Consider the following 16,199-nt stretch of genomic DNA (forward strand, 5'->3'; position numbering starts at 1 on the left):
AGATGGGTAATCAAAAATGAAATTCCAAATAAGAAATCGAAAATAATCACGCCAACCTCTTACCTAATTCTGTTTAGTGTGCATTAATAATTTCAAGGTGATGTGAAGAAGCAGCATTAATGATTGATACTTATATTCTCGCTTTGTGGTGACTGAAATAGAATAAAATCAGTCATTTTTAGGTTTACTTAACCAAATGTTTAGATGAGCCAAAATATCAAGGATTTCTAAAAATGTGTAATAATGGAAGATAAAAATAATGACAACATTACTACTTCTATTGAGAATAATGAAGAAATTATACTATTAGACGAATGACAAGGTAATATGCTCATAGTATTCAATGATTTCATTCTCAAAAATCAGGATACTGTTAGAGAATATTTTACTACAGCCTGACATTTAGGAATAAATTGTTTTTATTTAGCTCAGATAAACTCAAAAATACTAGAACAATTAGTGAGAGATAACCTAAATCTTTAAAATATATTTCGTAGAGATGATACAAATTTAAATCATATTTTCCACGAGTTTGATGCTGGTGATTTTAAGTTTGATGATTTTAAAAAATATTGTAGTAAATGCTGGAATAATGGTCATTTTGAATTTTTATGTTAGAAATGACTAGAAAACCTAACAAAAGAAACTACAGATATCAAATTGAAGATATTTTCACATCACCCATCATAAATTAGAGATGATTTATTAATGCTTTTTATTTACAGTAAATGTTTGCAAAATATGACTCATATGTTAGTAAAAAAGCTAGATGAAACAAAAAGAAAAAGAAGGAATTAAAGGAAGAATTTACAAAATGGAAAAGACAACCAAGAAGAGAATATGAAAACTATAAAAAAGAATTACAGCCTGGTAACACAAGGAAGTGAAGAAGGATTAGATGACAATGTTCTGAAAGCTATTCAAGAAAATTTAGAAGTTGTAAACAAAAGTTCCTTTGGGATCATTATTTAGAAGAATTTAATGCCATAACACCAATAAAAATATGCTTATAAATTAAGTGAATCTGAAATACAAGATGCATTGAAAAAATACTGAAGAAGAGAAAAAGAACAAAAAATAAAGGTAAAGAACAAACCTTTAAGGAAATAAAGCTAAGTGGAAGGTTATTCAAATGTATCAGTCACACTGAGGATAAAATTTTTGGACTGAGACCTATTGGTTATCTTAAATATGTTGGTTCATAAATTAACTATTGGTGAAAATATATGCAATGCGACAGATGTACTAGCGAATCTTTCAACTAAAAAAACACAATAATATGGATGATATAGGCAGAAAATATGACGTTACTTATTTATCAAACTATGCTCATATTTCGTCCCAGTCAGGAGCGCTATATTCTGTTAAGAATCCTGATCAAATAAGACCAAGTAAAGGTATTAAATACAACAATTTGATACAAGACATTGATGACATCCATTTTGCGAAATTCAAAGAAGCATAATCGATTTTAGATTCTTCAGAATCAGATTAAAAATGGTGAAGGTTATTAAAAAATATATAGCTAAACCAATTAAATATATCTGACGTGTGAATTAATCGACACATAAGCAGTAAATCATGAAGATGAATTAGCTGGAAATAAAAATCATCATAACAAAAACATAGGAATAATGCAAATGTTAACAAAAAAATTTTGTGACTTCATTACCAATAATCAAAAATGAATATCATATATGATTAGATTTTTAATAGCTTGCCACACACTTTTTGGAAACCTGAAAAACAGGGAAAAGATTGATAAATTGGATTTTAAATGATTTGCAATGCCAGAGATGCATCTGCCAGGATGTTTGTAATGCAAACTGTTTACTAAACTAGATGGATGACTAGAATGTGGTGATAAGGTTATAAATTTCTTAAAAGAAGCATACCAAAAAATGACATTGCTTACAGAGATAATAAAGATTTAGAAACTAAATATCAAGCTGATGAATAACTTTAGCTAGCTACATAATAGAGAATGTTTGCTGGAGATGCATCACTTGGAGGAAAATTATTAGCAACAATGGTTAGAGGCATAATGTATGGAAAGAGAAAATTGGGAATGGGTTTGGATGTTGGTGAAAGTAGGTGAGGACTAAAAAAAATAGTCTCATAACAATTTTTAGTTACATAAATGAATAATTTCAGTATTGATTACAAATTGCTACCTAGTGACTAAATTAAACCAAAAATAATAAAATTTAAACATAATTATGAAGAGTTACATACTACAGGTCATTTTTAACTGATGCTCAAAAAAGAAAGAGAGATAAAAAACTGGTGGAAATTTGCTCATAACATTAGGTATACCTGTTGTGAAAAAGATTGTTGAATACGTAACAAAAAGGAAAGAAGACTCTGGCCCAACAAAACATAACGATGGATTTCTTCTTCTATTGTCCGCAGCATTGCCATTGCCATGGCTCAGTTGGAAGTTCGGGAGCCGTGGGCAAATGTCAGCACCACATCAGAAAGCATTTCGTCCTGCAGCTCCAGACCTTCCGACTGGGTCAAGAAGACCTCATGGTGAGCTTTCATGTGGTATCCTTCTTTACTAGGGTACCTCTAAGAGACTCCCTAAGCCTCATAAGAGAAAATTTCGGACGAACAGTAACGAACGTTTTCGAATTCGTATCTTCTTCAACATACCTCCTGTTCGATGGGAACTACTACGAACAAACTGATGGAGCAGCGATGGGCTGTCCGCTATCACCAGTAGTGGCCAATATGTTTATGGAGCCTTTTGAAGAAGAAGTTCTCGAGTCGGCAGTCTACAAGCCCTCTTGCTTTTTTCGATATGTAGACGATATATTCGTAATCTGGCCGCTAGGACGACAACGCCTCCAAGCCTTTCTGCAGCCTCTGAACTCGCTGCATCAGAATATCAAGTTCACGATGGAGGTAGAAGAAAACAACCAGCTTCCATTTCTGGATGTGCTCGTCAAGCGAAGACTAGATGGCACACTAGGACACAGCGTCTACCGTAACCCGAAACATACAGATTTGTACCTGCATGCCTCCAGCTGTCATGCTCCTTCACAGCGAGATGGTGTTATGAGCACACTGGTGCACAGCGCACTCGATATCTCGGACTGTGACAGCCTAGTGGCTGAATTGCAGCTCTTGCAGACCGTGTTCCTCACGAACGGTTACACCAACCGGCAGATAAAACAGGCTTTAAGACCGAAGAAGCCGAGACCGCAGCCTTTACTCAGAAAATATAATGTCAAGTGCGTGTTGCGCCCTCCATCCAAAACGAAATCATTATTAAGATCAGTCAAGGACGGCTTAGGACTCCGGAGTTTACAGCATCCCTTGCCAGTGCGGGGAAATGTATGTTGGCCAGACCATCCAGACGGTACAGGAGAGATGTAGTGAACATAAACGCCACGCAGACAACGCACAGCCGACCAAGTCCGCTGTGGCAGAGCACTGTATCTCACATGGACATGACATGAACTACGATGGCACAAAGGCGTTACCGCAATCGAGCACCTTCTGGAACCGTATCCTCAAAGAGGCAGTGGAGATCGGACTGCATGACGAACTAATAAATAAAGACAGCGTTTTCAGCTAAGCAAAGCCTGGGATCCAGCTTTAAGCATGATTAAAACACAACGACAGTCTACACGGAAATCCGCTCCTGTCAGGACACGTGTAGAAGAAGAAGCATTGTCACCACGACGGAAGAGTTCCGTAAGCGGCCGTAATTCATTGATCCCTCTTCTGAACGATCTCAAGACCATGAAATTAGTTGACTTAGAGCTTTAGCTAAAAATGGTGCTGTTAGTGCCTACACAAAATTAAAGAAATCGGAATTGGTTATTTCTGTTATGTTGCTGGAGTTTCCTTTTCAGAATGAATTATCCCCAGAGTTGAATCAAGAGCATAATGTTCAAAATATAAATTATTTTTAGAGTTTTGATGAGAACGTTCAGTAGTAAACTATTTGTGCAAGGAAAATAGACCAAACCACCGAAAAATGAGTTACCTGAGATTAAAGAATTAATATCTAACAATACTGAAAATTTCAAGGCTTATATTCTTGACTACAAAAACGTCTTTAAAGATGCTGATATTAATAAACTTGGCACCATTTATGAAAAACAGATTATGTAACAAAAGTGCTTTTTTTCTATGGTACAAGTAGCTAAAGAGAGAATTAACTTTCAACTTCTACAGGATATAAATCATCAGATACTGCTAAGCTATTGGTTAAAGTTACGTGCAATAGCCGGCCGAAGTGGCCGAGCGTTTCTAGGCGCTACATTCTGGAACCGCAAGACCTCTACAGTCGCAGGCTCGAATCCTGCCTCGGGCATGGATGTGTGTGACGTCCTTAGGTTAGTTAGGTTTAAGTAGTTCGAAGTTCTAGGGGACTGATGACCTCAGATGTTAGGTTCCATAGTGCTCGGAGCTATTTGAACCATTTATGGGCAATAAAATCAGAGATATATTATCATCAGATGAGTATCTTTGTACAGCAGGTACCACACTTAATATTCAGACGTCAGCATCTCCTAGCAGTAGAGGTAATAAAATAATAAATTTAGGTGATGACAAAAAGACTGAAAGGTGTACTGCTAGAATTCATAATAATGATAATCTGTGTTGTCCTACAGTAATAACAGTTGCTCTAGCATATCACATAAATAATATCTTTGGTAGAGATCTAACTGCATGTGGGATCAAGAAAATTAAAGTATAGCATAAATACACGTTACAAAAGGCGTTAACCAATATACTGTGTAACCAATTAGGAAGTGCTGTGTTGAAAATACAATAAAAACAATATAGTCTACACAGGAACTAAACTGCTGTTATTGGAGATAAAGCATTTAGAAATACAATTTATAAATAGAACCCATTTTGTACAAGGGCAACTTAGTAGCTTTCCAAAAATAATTGGTTTAAAGGAATTGAAGAAATTATACTTCCCACATTTATTCAATACCCAAGAAGATGAGAATTAAATAGGATATATTGAAGATGTCAAATATTATTGTGTTGAATCTATGAAACCAGAGATAGAGATATATGTCTCAAATGGGATAGGCAAAAGTTAAAGGAAAATATGTATGCTTTATGAGGAAAGAAATGAATGAATACTGCAATTCTGATGTAGATATGTTGAGAAGAGATTGTTTAGAAATAGGAAAACAATTCATTGAATTAGCTGATGTAGATCCATTATGTTATTTAACAGTTGCTAGAGTTTTCATGGCTGTATACTGATCTAAATATTTCTCTAATAGACGAATTGCTGTATTGAATAGAGAGCAGAAGTAAAACTATAGCAAAGAGTCTATTGCTAAACTGTTTAAACTATAATAGCACTCAACATGCTCTTAATGGTAGTGAAGTAAGTATATCCAGAGCAAAAGTAGATGTCCTTGATAAAGAAAACAATACTGTTTACCAATATCATAGCTATTTCTGGAATGGTTGTAAAGATGTTTTAAAACTGAAATGGTTAGCAATATAAATAAAGAATCGATAAATGACCTGTATCAGAAGACATTAATAAGAAGCACAAAGATACAAAATACTGGAGAATTTAGTGGAGATGTGGAGAAGTAGAGTTTAAAAATATTAATAAATTAAAAAAAGTTGCCTAAAGTTAATGACACTTTGAATACATAAGGAGCCTTTTATGGTTCTCAAACTAATACCATAAAATTAAGAGATAAAGTAAATGGTATTATCATGGCAATAAAATATGAGGGCCATTCAATAAGTAATGCCCCACATTTTTTAAAAAGCAATTAATATACCTAGACAATCGTCCTTGTTGGTGCTTCACATTTCATGTTGGTTCTGTGCACCAGTGAAGTTTCGAAATGTTCTGGCAGATGGCAGAGCTGTACTACAGGGTCAAAATGGCGTCTTCATATCACTCACATTACAGCAACATGCTGTTGTTGTATTCTTCTGTGCAGAAAAGAAACCATGATGAACATTCATAAACGTTTTTGTGCAGTGTATGGCAAGGCTGTAGTTGATAGAGGTCCAATTGGGTGATGGGTAAACAAAATTTCAGTCTCAGGATATGCAGAAGCAGAGCTCCATGATCAGCCACGCTCAGGACGTCCTGTCACAGTCATTGCTCCAAACATGCTGAATTCTGTAGATGCCATTATTCGTGCCGACCGGCGCATCACAATTCGGCAATTGCATCTAAAGTTGTTGGTCAGCATTGGAAGTGCATCTGCAATGATCGAGACTCTCGGATGAGCTGCTCATGATAGGTTCCACTAATGCTCTCAGCGGACCACAGGATTCAAATAAAGGCCATTTCATCACAATTGTTGGAGTGTTTTGAGACCAACAGAGAGGCCTTTATGTCACAGATCGTTAAGGGGGACGAAAAGTGGGTGCACTACTTTGAGCCCGAAACAAAAAGGCAGTCCATGCAGTGGTATCACCCTCAATCACCGAAAAAGAAGAAATTCAAGACAACTGCATCCCCCAGAAAAGTCATGGTGACATTCTCCGGTAATTCTGATGGCATCATTCTCCTGGATCTGATCCCAAGAGTGTCATTCATCAATTAAGAGGCATGAAGACTCTGAATAAACCCACGAATGGTTTCCAACGTGTTCAATCGGACAAGAATCCTGCAGAAATCTTGCTCCAACACGATAATGCAATCCCACACACAAGTCTGAGAACCCGGGAACACATCGCCAAATTGGGTTAGACATCTTTGCCTCATCCACCCTACAAGCCCGACCTGGCATCGTCAGACTTCCATGTCCTTGGGCCACTTATAGATTCTCTATGGGGAACACACTTCGAAGATGACAAGAGTGTCAGTCATGCAGTGAAAACATGACTGAGGCTACAGGACAAGAACTTTTACCAGCGGCGAATACATGCTCTACAACAACGTTGGCATATGGCCATAGAAGGTGATGCAGACTATCTAGAAAAATAGGACATGAACAACACATGTTGATGTATACTTTCAACAAATTCTGACTCTCAATAATAAATATGGTCTGAGAAAAAAAAATGGGGAATTACTTAGTGGACGACCCTCATATATTGATGTCTGTAGTCTTTAATCACCTGTGACATATCATGATTATTATGCTGAATGCCATTCAACAAAAATTTATAAACCAAGATATTATACTAAAAAGGTCCAGATTTATAAAATGGAAAGTGTTGGCACATAGAGGAGCGTAGAATCAAGTTTTACCAAAAGAGATAAAGATCAATAGAAATGAAAAACTGCTCTTTTAGTTATGTGTCAAATGTGCAGAAGAAAAAATAAATGAAATTAATCACAATGATGATGTAAGACGTTTTATTGGAACTTCGACATCTGATGAAGTAAAGAAAGTTGTGGGAAAGCGATATAAAATCTTAAGCATCAATAAAGCGTGTGGTTTTAGAAACAAAAGCAACATGTTGTTTAAAAATTATGCAAAACACTTTATGAAAATAAAATTAGCAACCAGTCCCGATGACTTTGAACCTAATGAGTTGTACATGAAAACAGTTGGATATTTCATTAGATCCTGATAAGATAAAGAAAATCCTGAATAAAATACTGTTGCTAAGATACACTCCTGGAAATGGAAAAAAGAACACATTGACACCGGTGTGTCAGACCCACCATACTTGCTCCGGACACTGCGAGAGGGCTGTACAAGCAATAATCACACGCACGGCACAGCGGACACACCAGGAACCGCGGTGTTGGCCGTCGAATGGCGCTAGCTGCGCAGCATTTGTGCACCGCCGCCGTCAGTGTCAGCCAGTTTGCCGTGGCATACGGAGCTCCATCGCAGTCTTTAACACTGGTAGCATGCCGCGACAGCGTGGACGTGAACCGTATGTGCAGTTGACGGACTTTGAGCGAGGGCGTATAGTGGGCATGCGGGAGCCCGGGTGGACGTACCGCCGAATTGCTCAACACGTGGGGCGTGAGGTCTCCACAGTACATCGATGTTGTCGCCAGTGGTCGGCGGAAGGTGTACGTGCCCGTCGACCTGGGACCGGACCGCAGCGACGCACGGATGCACGCCAAGACCGTAGGATCCTACGCAGTGCCGTAGGGGACCGCACCGCCACTTCCCAGCAAATTAGGGACACTGTTGCTCCTGGGGTATCGGCGAGGACCATTCGCAACCGTCTCCATGAAGCTGGGCTACGGTCCCGCACACCGTTAGGCCGTCTTCCGCTCACGCCCCAACATCGTGCAGCCCGCCTCCAGTGGTGTCGCGACAGGCGTGAATGGAGGGACGAATGGAGACGTGTCGTCTTCAGCGATGAGAGTCGCTTCTGCCTTGGTGCCAATGATGGTCGTATGCGTGTTTGGCGCTGTGCAGGTGAGCGCCACAATCAGGACTGCATACGACCGAGGCACACAGGGCCAACACCCGGCATCATGGTGTGGGGAGCGATCTCCTACACTGGCCGTACACCACTGGTGATCGTCGAGGGGACATTGAATAGTGCACGGTACATCCAAACCGTCATCGAACCCATCGTTCTACCATTCCTAGACCGGCAAGGGAACTTGCTGTTCCAACAGGACAATGCACGTCCGCATGTATCCCGTGCCACCCAACGTGCTCTAGAAGGTGTAAGTCAACTACCCCGGCCAGCAAGATCTCCGGATCTGTCCCCCATTGAGCATGTTTGGAACTGGATGAAGCGTCGTCTCACGCGGTCTGCACGTCCAGCACGAACGCTGGTCCAACTGAGGCGCCAGGTGGAAATGGCATGGCAAGCCGTTCCACAGGACTACATCCAGCATCTCTACGATCGTCTCCATGGGAGAATAGCAGCCTGCATTGCTGCGAAAGGTGGATATACACTGTACTAGTGCCGACATTGTGCATGCTCTGTTGCCTGTGTCTATGTGCCTGTGGTTCTGTCAGTGTGATCATGTGATGTATCTGACCCCAGGAATGTGTCAATAAAGTTTCCCCTTCCTGGGACAATCAATTCACGGTGTTCTTATTTCAATTTCCAGGAGTGTATGTCTAAATTCATTGTGAGGAAAGTTTAGACAATGACAAAATATGAGTAAAACTGAGTATATTACAGATTAACAACAGTTTTATGAGATATAATTGGACGATTGATTAGACAATATTGACATAAATTTGATTAATGATAATATGGCTCAGATGAAAAGTTATTTCAAAGGTTATTATATAGAAAATAACACTGCTGCAAATATTTTTATGGCAGCATTCACTATATCAAATAGAAGGCTCAGGCTGATAAAATCTTCTCAGTTTGACAGCCGAGTCAATGCATTGTTCTCCAGCAACATTTCACGAAGTTTCTTACTTGCCATCTTCAGGTGACAATGGGAAGTAAGAAATTCGCTGAACCTTTGCTGTAGAACAATGCATTGACTCAGCTGTCAACCCAAGAAGATTTTATCATCGAGATTCGCCGAGAAAGCCTGCATTCTCGTATAAGGCTTAGGTTGTTTGATATGTTAGATAAACTTGGAGAATCAGCCTTCATTAAATATAATAAACGCTTCCTTTCTTCTGTAGCTAATATTTTTTGCACAAAGTAATAATTATTATGTAAATATTCATATATGTAGACTTACGTTTTTTTAAAAATTCTGTTAAGCCTTTTTTGTTGTGCATGATAATAAGTTTTGTATTTCTATTTTTCTCACCAGAGTTTTGGAGCATAATTCTTTTTTTAACTTTTTATAGTTGCAAATATTTTGTCTTTTTCATTTAAATAATTTTGTTCCTTTTGTCAAATATATATATCTTTAACTACTCCATCACTGGAATAATACTGTTTTTGCTATCAGTGTTGTCTATTTATAACATATAACATGTTATTGCAATAAAAATTTTCCCTATTTAAATGGAGTCCCTCCTGAAGAAGCTCAATAATGCAAGCAATTCTAATTTGTTTAAAAAAAATAGAGATCTAAAAGGAAACGGGTTGGATAACAATACTGGATACAGGTATTTCAATACCAGATGTTCAGATAAAACTTGACCATGCTTAACAAAGAGTTTAAGATTCCTTTACTGAACGGATATTTGAAATCAATAACAATTTAGATTTTTAATTTTTTGACGATGGACATGTTAAATTGAGATACAATGGATTAAAGGAAATGAAAGCTTATACTAATGAATTTCATTATATGGAATTTTTAGTTTAACTTAAATTTTACCTTCGATTTTTTTATTATTGTGCCCACATAATTTTTTTCCTGCAAAACCTCATTAGTTCTCTTCGCATTGGCAGCTATGTCACAACGAACATCTGGTTCGCTACAGCTGCGAGCTGTTGTCTTACAAGTAGCGTAGGTTTCAAACATCCAGGAATACCACTACCCATATTTTTAGTGCCTTGTGAACTTTGCCTGGATAGACTTATACCAGACTGGACATGCATACTCTGCAGCACATTGAAATGTTGCTAGTGTCGTCGTTCTGAGGGTTTGTGGTTGGGAGCCCTCCCTACTACCAGTGATCCTCGAAAGGATACTATTTCTTGCTTCCACCTTCATTCTCGTATCCTTGCAGTGCTGCCTGTATGACAGGCGAAGTGATTCGTCTCTTTCTACTTATTCAAATGTTTCTGACAAGTTAATAGTAACATGGTGTTTTAACAATGTAATGATAGCTCAATATAAAGAAGTTGTACAAATTTTATTATAAACAGGGTGTGAATGTTAATTTAGCATAATGAGTAAACGAAAGTGAGAGTTCTGACACGCAGACCAGAGGGTAATCCTTCGATCTTCTATTACAGCAGCCAATGAGAACACAAGTAAGTTCAGTGGGTGGCGAAATCCACACGTTCCTCGGAACAGCGTGGTAGCATCTGTCGTTTCTTCCTAACACTACTTCATGAAGTCATCCTTCAGCTACTTCATCTTGTTCATATGAAATGTGATACTGCATGGAAGGCTTTGGCTCCGACAGCCAGAAATCCTACGCTAGACAACAACTTGGACCGACCAATTTAACACATATCTGTTTGTCCATTGTGAAGGCTGAAAGCATTACGTGTTACTAGTCCGCTCATGAGTGCTCTTCGCAGACAGATAAGAGATTCTACCTATAAAAAGCTAATTTTAGTGTGTAATATGTTTACAAAAACTACACTTTGTAGTGAAAAATGTTGTAACATTCGCCTATCTGTCTAATATTCAGTTTCTGATATTGATAGCTATATAATGTGAACCTTACAGTTTCTGTCAGGGCATCTCTAGTTTCAGTGCAGTTAGGATGATCTTCTCGTAGGACACTCTTCGGTCAGCATCAGTTTGTATTGGGAGTGAGAGACACTGCTGTATCCAAGGTGAGGGTAACGATAGAACCTAATATACTTCTTGTACCCACAGATGTGGCGGAGAGTCCGCCGGTGGTTATGCTGCTGCGGCAGCACTGAGGGGGAGGAAGAGGACAACGCTCAGGTGGAGGTGGAGGAGGAGAAGAACGTTCAGTTGGAGGCGGAGGGCGCCCCTCCAGACCCAGTGGCGGTCATGCAACAGGTGAGGCTCTTCTTTGTACGTCGCTCCAGAATGCTAGCAGTGTTTGGGGGCAGACCCTCTGTACAGGGGATGCACAAAAGTATGGGAACACATTACCACGCCTAACACAGAAAACCCATTGTAGTTAAATAATAGCCTCCAGACGTGTCGGAATGGATGACTATGCATTCTGTATGGTTCTCAAGGGGTCTTATACCATTCTTCCTGCAAAATGGTGGCAATTTAAGGTAAGAACGATGCAGGTGGATAGCAATGTAGCACCTGTCTCTCCAAAGTAGATCACAAAGGCTCGATAATATTGAGGCTTGTTGACTGTGATGGCCAGGGAGATGCGACAGTTCATCCCTGTGGAAAAGAAAACCAGTCCTGGACGACGGAAACAGTTTGAACAGGGGACCCAATGTCTTTCAACACAGCATCACCATTGGGGAACAGACGTTGTACCAGGGAATCAGCAAAATGCTCATATAGCCATGGACATTAATGCGACATTGTATAGTGACCAAAGGGGCCCGTGAAATACCACTGTACTGCTGCTCCAATCATCTCCAGACCACCGTCGTTTTTCGCTCTTGGGACGTAAACTCGGCCAGAAGTTGGAAACATTGTACAACATCACTGATTCGACAAGGTGACTTTCTTCTATTGCTCCACAGTCCAGGTCTTATGTCTTTGGCACCACGTTTTCCTCTTACGGGGAGTTTTGTCCTTGTTGAGTGGTTTTGGAATTCCAGTTAGCCCCGAAATTCTCTGCTAATGGAGCTTCCTTAGTGTTGTTTGGTGCGGATGGGCTTCGCGAATGCGACGTTCGGTTCTGCAGTGACTTTTGCTGCTGACTCTTCATATTGATCGTCACAATCCACTCCATGACCGTATGTCACGATGACTCAACACACGCTTTCGTCTGTATTCTGACTTAGCGGATGGTGGTTTTTTTCGTTTCCCTGTACACACTACAAATCTTCTTGAAACACCGAACACTTGGGCTACCTTGGTTACACAAGCAGCCATCATAGGAGCACCAACAGTTTGCCCACGTTCGGATTCACGTAACTACGATATAACATTGTTGTTACGACGACTGACGTCTGCAACGTACTGAGGATATAGCACTGGTGCCGTTCGTGGTCAGAGACGATAGAGCAACCTGCACGCTTGTCTAGAATAGCACAAACTTCTCTCAATGTTTCCATAGTCTCGTCCAGCAGCTTTATACAAAACAACCCAGGCATTATATCACACTTGAAGTTACTGCTTCTGCACCTGGCCAAGCTCCCCTAGTGACATACACAGCTAACTCTAAAACCCCAACACGATCAAATGACAATTGCTATGAAGTGTGCTACATGCATTGATATTCAAAAGATTGGCGTTTCAGTATAAGCGTGCTAAGCAAATAGTAGTCAAGCTATCTATGTTCTGTGTACAACATCAGATTACGGTGGGGGTTTCTCCTCATTCAGATATCGCATTTGGCTGCTGATTCATGTAAAAAAGATATTTTTATAAATCTTATAAGAAAGGGAATTGTCTACCGATACATGTTAGAACTTGACAGCGTGAGGATTTTGGTGTATCGGGACTACTGTTCATTGCACCACGATGTTCCTCATCACATTGGTCGGGATCCCACAACTACCTTGGAGATTTCGAATCACTGGGTTTATGATGCACATAGTCAGTGGCCCTAAACGGGTAGCACTCGAGAGTACAGGCATTTTGTCCATCCGGCAATGCAGGACCGTACAGCCACGCCATTCACCTACAGATTTAATCACTCACGAATTATAGCTCTCCTATCTAATATAACTATTTCGTTTGTGACGTTAGCAATGAAATGTCACTTGTTTTTCGAAACATACTCTGGAAATGAAAATTAGTTCTTAGAAAAGCAGCCATGCGTTCTAACAAAACACTGTGCTAATGGTCTGAAGTAACTGGAAAACCGACTTGCGAAATAATCTTTCTCCTATCACGTAGAGGTCCCTGTCCGTCAGTACCCTACGTCTGTATGGTCCTAATTTAGCTGTGACTGTTCCTTCACGTTCCCGCTTGACGGTTACATCGACAGCAGTCCGCCTGGGAAGCCTCAGGAAGGATGAAAAGTCCCAACTCAGGTGATATGCAGTGACTAATCAAGGTTCAAAGATACTGAGCTCTCCTGATCGACCCATCCTGCTGTTACCACTTGTCTACTGACTACTTGACACACCCCACCTCCTTCTGTACTGTTGGGTCCCCTTCACGTGACCTCTACTGGTCAGTTCCTTATTACGTGCGGATAGCCGGATAATCTGATCAGACAGTACACTGGTGTCCAAAATTAAAGCCACATACCGAAATTTTGCAAGGTTGCGATTATTTTGCCACAAAACAGTATAATCAAGTCATAGAACAGTAGAAACAACATAAAGATCACAGATAGTAAACAACTGCAACATGCATATTGGTAGACAAAAAGTTTCTTCGTTTTTTCCAACTTAACGGATTTGCACACACATTCCGATGACTGGTTAATGTGCTCAGTGTGGGATGTGACCACCTCTGGAGCCAACACAGACCAGACAAACGATGGGGCATGCTGTGAATGATGCTCTCAGTCTCATGTTGAGGCAAGAACGCCCATTCTTAACGCAGCTGCTGGCAGGTCTTGGTGAGTGGTTGGCGGATGCTGAGCTAATGCAACCCATATCCACAGTGCACCACAGACGTATTCTATGGGATTCAAATTGGGAGAGCGAGTAGGCCACGCCATGCGTGCAATATCTTCCGTTTCCAGGGAAACATCAACCCCCCGTGCTCTATGAAGTCGATCGTTATCGGTGAGCAATAAAAAGTCTGGGCCCACAGCACCTCGCAACAACTGCACATGAGATCCCAAGATCTCCTCACGATACTTGACAGCAGTTAAACCTTGCCGATTTAACTGTACAATTTCATGAAGAAGAGTTGTTCGAGTGGTCAACGTAATCCCCGCCCACACCATTAGGGATCATCCACAATATCAGTTTCTTCCAGAATGGGTGGGTCACGAAATCGTGTTCCATTTTCTCTCCACATGCAGATCGGTCGAGAATCACTGTCCACACCAAATCGGGACTCATCTGCGAAAAGAACATTGGACCACTGTTCGACGGTCCAGGTGGCGTGTTCACAGCTCTGCTCTAGACGTTCCCTTCTGTGAAGACGCGTCAGAGGTACACATGCAGCAGGTCTCCGACAATAAAGGCCACTCTGCCGAAACCTACATCGTTTGCCTCGAAACAACAAGTGCAGTGGATTCTGTGAGGTCAGATGCCAGTTGCCATGCAGACAAATAACGGTTCTCTCTTTCTCATGTTACACTCTTCCCACGGCCCTCCACCGCAGAGACACTGGTGGGCCTCATCTCAATTCTTGTGTCTCTGTAAGCAAATCAAAAATATGTAAACTATACTCTTCAATACATAAGCACCTAAGAAAATTTTTACACGTCGATCGGCAGTGGGCACAAGTGAAACGGAACATTGCTGATTCGTGCTATTGGCAAGCATCACGAACCGTTGACATGGTATCGAATTGGAAAGTCTCAAGGAAAATTAAGATTAAGATGCAAACACGTGTTATTAATATCGACATAGTCCAGTTTTAAGAAAATTTTCCCATGTTAAATCTACATTCAGAGTCAGGCGTCTGCTACTACGTAGCTAATAAACCCTTTTCTTTACAGGAGTGGCAGAAGTTCCTGCAGGAGTTCTACGCAGTCTACAGCGGACTGGCGGATGAGCTGTCTATAGAGTCACCAGACGTGAGTATCACTACCTCTCTGGACTTGTGTCGTAACTGATAGTCGCAGATTCTTATGGCGCATGTGCTAGTTACAATTCGTTCACTGCTGATAATGATGCCATAAAATCTATTAACATTAAATCTAGAAGCACAGTTGGATGTTAGTTAGTATGTAGCTGATACAGTCCTTCGTCTACAGGAACGTGAGCTGTTTCTGAAGGAGTGTTTCGAAATGTACTGCAGGATAATGGAAGAGGAGCTAATGCAGTCAATAGGGGTGAGTGTTACTAACTCTGTATTCTTCAGTCTTAACTGTTAGCCATATATTCTAGGTAGCTTTTGTCCACAGCAGATTATACTGGTGAAGGCATTCATTTCTTCAGTCGCCCCAACCCCCCACGTAACCAAAAACATTACGTACATCCGCTAACTACATTTCTCTGCATCTATTCATGTCTATTGTGCACTCCGACGGACTTGGGCAAATCCAGCAGGACAATGCGTCACCCCACACGATCATAATTGCACTTGAGTGGCTCCAGGAACGCTCTTCTGAGTTTAACACTTCTGCTACCCACCAAAGATCACTATGCCACGGAGACTGTCTGATACCGCGATGTTTAACAACATTTCCCTGTTATTTGAAACATGTCAACAAGGTAGGCTACATTTTCCTCACATTTAAACGGATTTATTCAGAGTTATTGATACTGAAGCGTTGTGTGAAATCATCTGTCACGAAATCCCATTAGTGATAATGAGAATGAGACATACTCGGTTTTCTTTTTCTTTTTGAATGGTTTCGTCATGTTGGTAGTCTGTGTCCAGAATAAAGAAGCTAGCGTCACTGACCTCTTAAATAACGTAATAATTGTGTATTAAAACAGTCAGCAAATTTGAAGAAACCTGCACGAATACC

The sequence above is a fragment of the Schistocerca nitens genome, chromosome 7, assembly GCF_023898315.1.
Source record: "Schistocerca nitens isolate TAMUIC-IGC-003100 chromosome 7, iqSchNite1.1, whole genome shotgun sequence".
NCBI classification, from domain to species: domain Eukaryota; kingdom Metazoa; phylum Arthropoda; class Insecta; order Orthoptera; family Acrididae; genus Schistocerca; species Schistocerca nitens.